Below are 217 nucleotides of genomic sequence, written 5' to 3'. Positions count from 1 at the left end.
AAGCATTAAATAAAAGAAGACGATAAGAGGGGGAGGAAGCAGGGGAAGGGGGAGGAGAGGGAGAAGTTAGTGGGAGATCTGGGGGGAACTTAGAGGGGAAATAGATGTGGATGTCATCATATTTTGTTGTGGATGTATAAAAACTTCTCAAAAACATCATAAAGTCACAGCTTACATAAAGAGCAAAGCCGCCTGTGATGGTTCCAGCACATAACCT

The sequence above is a fragment of the Mus pahari genome, chromosome 18, assembly GCF_900095145.1.
Source record: "Mus pahari chromosome 18, PAHARI_EIJ_v1.1, whole genome shotgun sequence".
Taxonomy (NCBI): domain Eukaryota; kingdom Metazoa; phylum Chordata; class Mammalia; order Rodentia; family Muridae; genus Mus; species Mus pahari.
The sequence above is the reverse complement of the archived record's forward strand: the minus strand, read 5'-3'. Positions refer to the sequence as shown.